Source organism: Mus pahari, chromosome 17 (genome assembly GCF_900095145.1).
Source record: "Mus pahari chromosome 17, PAHARI_EIJ_v1.1, whole genome shotgun sequence".
In the NCBI taxonomy this organism is placed as follows: domain Eukaryota; kingdom Metazoa; phylum Chordata; class Mammalia; order Rodentia; family Muridae; genus Mus; species Mus pahari.
The window spans coordinates 62,327,529-62,333,250 of NC_034606.1; positions in this window are offsets into that span (position 1 = coordinate 62,327,529).

Here is a 5,722-nt window from a genome sequence, read left to right on the forward strand (position 1 = left end):
GAGAGAGAGAGAGAGAGAGAGAGAGAGAGAGAGAGAGAGAGAGACTAGAGCCAGGTGTGGCGGGAGGCACCTTACCAGCTTCTTGCCCTGGGTGTGTTGGCACAGTCAAACTGTTCTAGCTTCGTAAAGACGGTGATGAGACACAAGACTGCCTGGAGCAGTTCCTGGTCCATGTATGCAAACCTATTCTGTCAAAATTACCATGGTTGTAACACTAGGGAGTCAGGCTCTGAGGAGCCTTTCCCAGGCACCCCTTCTTCACTCAAGGACCTGCAGATTGGTGAGAATGAAATGTCACTGTGCCACCCCACATGTTGGCACAGCAGATGCAAGGTGAGTTAGCCAGAGTCTGAGAGCTGGGACACAGTGGGATGTGTGCCTATTTGAAGTTTAAGGCACTGGTCCTGAAACCAGGCCATGTCTGCGGTCTCAGCTCTGCCGCTCACCACCTTGTACAATTCCCAGGCAAGTTTCCTGACCCCCCAGTCCTCAGTTTCCCCAGCAGATGCAAAATGGAGTGGGCAAGAGACCCTAACAAGGCTGCCGTGAGGACTGAATGGCTTAAGACCTGAACCTGTAGAACAGTGCCTGGCATGTGACAAAACTAGGAAAGTATTTTTTTAAAAAACGAAAGTAGGGGTTGGCGATGTAACTCTCCGTAGGTGCGTGAATCCCCAGAGCCCACTCTCAGCAGCACATAAACTGGACACAGGGGTGAGTGACTGTAAAAGCTCAGCGCTTGAGGCAGGAGGGTCAGACGTACCAAGTGGGAGTGAGAACAAGAAGAGGCGGTAACAGGTGAGTATGATGGAAATACATTTTATATACATGAATGAAATGCCATAATGAATCCAATTGTTATGTATAACTAATGTACATTAAGGAAAATTAACTTAAAAAAAAAAAAATAAAGAGTGCTCACTGATCTTGCAGAGGCCCCGGGCTTGGTTGCTGGCACCCACTGGCAACTCACAGCAGCCTGTAACTAGCTCACTCCAATTCCAGGGGATCGGATGCTCTCTTCTGTCCTCCGTGAGCTCCTCTGTGCACACAAACTCACACGAGTTTGCACATATACAAATAATAAGCACACCAGTGCACATGTAAATCTGCCTTTAAAAGAACGTTTGAAAAGATCCTTAGCTACATAAAAGCGCAAGGCCAGCCTAGAGTATGAGGCTTTCTCTCAAGTGGAAAGAGGATCAATTTAAATAGGATGACTAGGGAAAGCCTCTGTGTGTGTGTGTGTATGTGAGTGTGTGTGTGTGTGTGTGTGTGTGTGAGAGAGAGAGAGAGAGAGAGAGAGAGAGAGAGAGAGAGAGAGAGAGAGACTGATTAAAATAAGACACATGTCTTAAAAATAAAAAAAATAAATGTAAATTTAAATGTAAAATGTTGGTTTTTGCCCAGAGGTCCTCCAGCGAGTCGCACTGTCTAGCTTACTGGCTGGAGCCCGGCTTCTGAGGTGCAGCCTGCAGTCTTCACCTGCCCCGTGGGAGGTCAGCGTTCCTAACACTGCTGTGGCTCACCAGCTGCAGTCACCTGCAGCTGCTTGATGTGAAGACCCAAGAGAAGAGGCACTCGGGGAGCCTTCCCGGAACCCAGGGGCTCTCCTTGCAGAACACCAGGGCGGGCACATTTTAGGACTTCCTGGAAAAACTGAATGAGACTTAGGATTCCCCAGAGCTGCCGGAAACACTTCATTTCCCCCAGGCGATACCCTGGGTCTTGCCCCAAGCACCCTCTACTGCTACTGCCTAGGACCAATTGCTTGTCCCCTTTAAGGGGATGCTAGAAATGTTCATTAGTGTCCCTAGGTTATCCATCTACATTCCGCTTTCTCTAGGCAACCCAGCCACCCACCCATGCACCCACCCATAGGGGTAGATGTTACCTAAGGAATAGCAAAGGTGTCAAGCTCTTTGCAGGGGACAAGGTCGTTTTGCTTATCAACTGGGACACTTCTAAGCTAGCAGATCAGATGTGAGGCTGAACTCTGGCCTCTCACAGTCAGGTCCAGGACCTAGGGATAAAAGCTGCCACTTGGTGCCCTTGCATGCTCGATCGGGAGCCATGCTCCCTTTGTATACTGTCTTTCGATCACTGTCCTGAGCATTGATATGATATGAGGGTCACAGTGACCAGCCTCTGTCCGCACAGCCACCAGAACCCACAGCTCCCAGCACATGGAGTTCAAGCTTTCTCCCTGCTTCCAAAGGTGCTGGTGGTGGTGGTGGGGGGGGTCCAAAGCTCCTCCCTCTGTGTTCCACCCCCCCCATCCACGTTCTGGGATGTCCCCTCCAGACTGGGAGAGAAAATGTTGCTGAGCAACTAAGTCAGTGTGGCTTCGCAGCATAGTCTGTTTATAACCAGTATGAGGGACACAACTCCCTGCCTAGGCTGTAAGCCCTTTCGTCCTGAGGTGCCCAGTTAGGCTATGGAAGGACTACAGCACCCCGATCTGAAAGAGGGATCCCCTAATCAATGGAGATAAGTAGACAGGCCCAGGTGAACAGGCCCGGGGCTCTAGCAGACATGTAAGACCAATTTTTGTGTCTAGGGACATGTGGAAGGGGTGAGTTATGAAGTGCAAAATCAGAGTCGGCTCCAGCCACTGGCTACCATACCCGACTGAAACTCAGGCAGTTCACACCCGTGGTGTAGCGGAAGTGCCCTCAACAAGAGGCAAGGCTCTGCAAGCTGAGGCCGGAGGAGTCCTGTGAGCATGCGTTTCGGTGTGAGAGCAGTCCTGGGCCTCCGGTCTTCTGGCGAGAGGTGAGATTGGCAGCCAGAGGCTTTTACTACTCTCAGTGTGACCCCTCAGACCTTCCTCTTCTGATGGGCTCAGAGGAATCGATCCAGGAAGGTCAGGGCAGCTGATCTCATTCACAGAACCCTCCCTTCATGTTTGGAAATCAGGTGCTATGCTAGAAGAACAGACTCCACGCCTGGACTATTGCTGCAGGAGAAGAAAGTGACATCCAATGAGGTGGCACTGGGCCTGCCAGGGACATGGCCCACACTTACGCAGTCACTTCCACAGGCCACCCTGTCATTAAGCCGTTAGGTGACCTTAGGCAAATCTCTCTGTAGCTTGGTTCCTCTGACTGTGAAACAAGGTAAAAATAGCCTGAGCTCCTATTCTGTCATCAGATAAAAACATGGCCGTAGAGGGGAATGTCTGCTGAACAGAGAGCAGGGGCACCATTCAAATCTCAGACGATTATTATCCTGACAAATCTCATGAACAGCAGCCACGTCAGAATGTCTAATTTTTGCCTCCTGGGAAGCAGAGTGGTCTCTGTTTCAGGGCTGTTGGGGACAGAGAGCTAAGAAGCCTGTGAAAGCAGCCTGCTCCCTCCCAGCTGAGCTGGGTCACACGTTTATGCTGATCCTCCTATGGTGGGCGGATGGCTTGGAGGACAGGGGGCTGACTCCAACCTATCTACCCCTCACCAGGCACTGTGCGCTGCTAGAGGCAACCCTCCCCCAGCGAAGTCCTAGCCGGGCTCAGCCTGTGGCTGTTACCCTCACAGGGACCATAAGGGAAAGGGGAGGGTCACAGGCACGTGCAATGGAACTTCCTTCCGTTCTGCTTCTCCTCACTAGGCACACACGCAGACACACAGACACAAACACAGAGACATACATACACACATACACAAAGACATACACAGACACACACACAGACATACACAAAAACACATACAGATGCACAGACACAATACACATACACAAAGACATACACNCACATACAGATGCACAGACACAATACACATACACAAAGACATACACAGACACACACACAGACATACACAAAAACACATACAGATGCACAGACACAGTACACACACAGAGACATACACAGACACAGACATACACATACATACACACATACATACACATGCACACACACACATATATAGATGCACTCAAGCATGCATATACACACAAACGAAGGGACACATGCACAGTCACACACACACACACTTGGGCCTGGATACATGGTTGCTCAGCTCTGGTCCACACACCCTCACATACCTCTCTCTACCTCTTTAGGTGACACGTTTTTCAAAGGCTAGCTCTCAGGCTTCCTCCCTTGTCTCAGCAGACCTGTGATCTTGGCCTCCACCCCCACCCACACATACACACCCTTGGCTTCTAGGGAACGGGAGCAGGCTCCCCACCCTCTGCCTGAACACCAGGAGCCTGCTGCCACGAGGACTCTGTACTCTCAGTTAGCCTCCTGTCTTCCAACGGTGGCCTGGCTCGGACGCCCAGTCCCCAAGTCTCTGCTCCCAGCCTGTCCAGAGAATTGTTTTGTCTTTCCCACCAGGTTCAAAGAGGTCCAGCCTGGGGCAGCGCAGCTCGGAAGCTGCAGCTTGTCTAAGCTGGAAGACCCACAGGGAGCCCAGAATTCTGATCAGAAGGTAGATGTGTCCAGCAAGGAGAGGACCACGTCTGTCTCATTGCTGGGCTGGTTTCAGCCCAGAGCCCGTGATGGGTGCAGAGTTGAGAAAGACAGGCATGGTCTCCACTGACAGTGGCTGCGAGGACAAGAATACTTCAGGGACTCCTGACTCATGGACGCTTTGGCCTGATTTCATGATTGCTCAGCTCTGGTCTCTTCCATCGGACCCTCCCTCCCTGCCCACAGGCAAGGGAACTGGTTTGGTCATCCCTGGCAGTCAGTGCATCCTGAGAGCTGGGTCAGACTCTACTCTGGGAGATGCAGCTTGTCCTCTGGGCCACAGACACAGGACTATGACAGTCACTCTGGGAGAGGCAACACCTGCTGTCTTGTCACTTAACGACCAGGTATCATACCCATCTTACAGATGGACAAATGAAGGCCGAGAAAGAACATCGGTACACTTGGGCTCATTAGACCTGAGGTGTGACATCCTTGCCAACAGCTTGGATCTCTCCTGGGAGCCTCTGACATGACCTCAGAGTGAAGTGTCAGGCAGTGTGGAGGCCAGGGGGAGGAGTGTGTCAAGTCTGAGCCTGGCCATTGCACCCGTAGGACAAGTACAGGGCTGTCCCCGCTGCCCCCAGCCCCGCTGCTGTGACCAGACCTCCTCAGACCTCTGCAAAGTCCTGCTGCCCTGGAGTTTACGCAGGGTCATCCTGGAGGCTGGGAGCTTTAGGATCAGATGCGTCTAGAGCTGCCAGGCTCCCCTCCGAGAGCAGAGAGGGCAGCCGTCCTCTGTGGAGATTCTAGGCCTGGATCTGTGTCCAGGCAGGGACTCGAGAGACCGGGAAAAGAGGGCCTTACCCTCCACAGCCCTTGTGGGTTGGGAGTGGGGGTGGGGGTGGGGGTGGGGGAGGGACAGGACACTCATCGCAAAGGCGAAGAAATCGGTTAGGCCTCCCAGTCCTCTTCTCTCAGCCTCTTGAGGCCCCTGCTCAGCATATGACACCCAACAGGATCAGGAGCAGAGAGAGTAAAGAGGGGAAGACAGAGGATGCTAGCTGCAGCTGGACTCTCATAGTGTCTGTGTGAGTGTGTGTGTGTGTGTGTGTGTGTATATATATATATTCTTTTCTTTTCTTTTTTTTCTTCAGAGAGCTGACGGTCCCCCGAGTGCCTGGGACAACACTGGAGCCCATCTGAGTGACTGTCAGTCCCCGGAGCCCAGCCTGAGATGGTGGGTCTGCTTTCCTGTACCCAGGGAGAAACCTCCTCCACAGGCTTTCCCTGCCACACACCCAGCCTGTA